This window comes from Sinocyclocheilus anshuiensis, unplaced genomic scaffold, assembly GCF_001515605.1.
Source record: "Sinocyclocheilus anshuiensis isolate Anshui unplaced genomic scaffold, SAMN03320099.WGS_v1.1 scaffold964, whole genome shotgun sequence".
Classification (NCBI taxonomy): domain Eukaryota; kingdom Metazoa; phylum Chordata; class Actinopteri; order Cypriniformes; family Cyprinidae; genus Sinocyclocheilus; species Sinocyclocheilus anshuiensis.
Window position 1 is genome coordinate 589,157 of NW_015552666.1, and position 2,053 is coordinate 591,209.

Consider the following 2,053-nt stretch of genomic DNA (forward strand, 5'->3'; position numbering starts at 1 on the left):
TAACTCAGTAATAACGTAGTAATAACGCAGTAATAACACAGTAATACCTCAGAAATAACACAGTAAGACCACAGAAATAACACAGTAATAACAGAAATAACACAGGAATACATAGTAATAACACAGGATTAATTCAGTAATAACCAAGTAATAACACATTAATAACACAGGATTAACGCAGTAATAACACAGTAATAACACAGAAATAATTAAGTAATAACACAGGAATAATTCAGTAATAAAACAGGAATACACAGTAATAACACAGGAGTAACACAGTAATAACAAAGAAATAACACAGGACTAACAGAAATAACTCAGGAATAACACAGGATTAACACAGTAATAACACAGAAATAATTAAGTAATAACACAGGAATAATTCAGTAATAAAACAGGAATACACAGTAATAACACAGGAGTAACACAGTAATAACAAAGAAATAACACAGGACTAACAGAAATAACTCAGGAATAACACAGGATTAACACAGTAATAACACAGAAATAATTAAGTAATAACACAGGAATAATTCAGTAATAAAACAGGAATACACAGTAATAACACAGGAATAACACAGGAATAACTCAGTAATAGCAGAAATAACAGAAATAACACAGGAAATACACAGTAATAACGCAGGAATAATTCAGTAATAACACAGGAATACACAGCAATAACACAGGATTAATTCAGTAATAACCAAGTAATAACACATTAATAACAAAGGAATAATATAACACAGTAATACCACAGAAATAACACAGTAATACCACAGAAATAACACAGTAATAACAGCAATAACACAGGAATACACAGTAATAACACAGGATTAATTCAGTAATAACCAAGTAATAACACATTAATGCGCAGGAATAACACAGGAATAACACAGTAATAACAAAGAAATAACACAGGAATAACAGAAATAACTCAGGAATAACACAGGATTAACACAGAAATAACACAGTAATACCACAGAAATAACACAGGAATAGCTAAGTAATAGCAGAAATAACAGGAATAACACAGTAATAACAGAAATAACACAGGAATACACAGTAATAACACAGGATTAATTCAGTAATAACCAAGTAATAACACATTAATAACAAAGGAATAACACAGTAATAACACAGAACACAGCAATAACTCAGTGACAACACAGTAATAACACAGGAATAACAGGAATAACAAAGGAATAACACAGGCATAACACAGTCATAACACATTAATAACACAGTAATAAGTCAGTAATAAGACAGGAATAACACAGTAATAACACAGGAATAATTCAGTAATAACGCATTAATAACACAGGAATAATACAGGATTAACACAGTACTAACTCAGGAATAACTCAGTAATAACAGAAATAACAGGAATAGCACAGTAATAAGACAGGAACAATTCAGTAATAACACAGAAATAACACAGTAATAACGTAGTAATAACACAGTAATAAAACAGGAATAACACATTAATAACACAGGAATAACACATTAATAACACAGTAATAACACAGGAATAACACAAGATTAACACAGTACTAACACAGGAATAAATCAGTAATAACAGAAATAACACAGTATTAAAACACAGTAATAACACAGTAATAACACAGTAATACCACAGTAATAACACAGTAATAATTCAGTAATAACGCATTATTAACACAGGAATATTACAGGATTAAGACAGTAATAACTCAGGAATAACTCAGTGATAACAGAAATAACAGGAATAACACAGGAATAACACAGTAATAACACAGAAATAACACAGTAATAACACAGGAATAACACATTAATGCCACAGAAATAACACAGTAATAACACAGTTATAACTCAGGAATAACACAGTAATAACATAAATAACACAGGACTAACACAGTAATAACATGGTAATAACAGATGTTACTCAGGAATAACACAGGAATAACACAGTAATAACATGGTAATAACAGAGGACTATCACAGAAATCACACAGGAATAACACAGTAATAACAAAGAAATAACACAGGAAATACACAGTAATAACACAGTAATAAC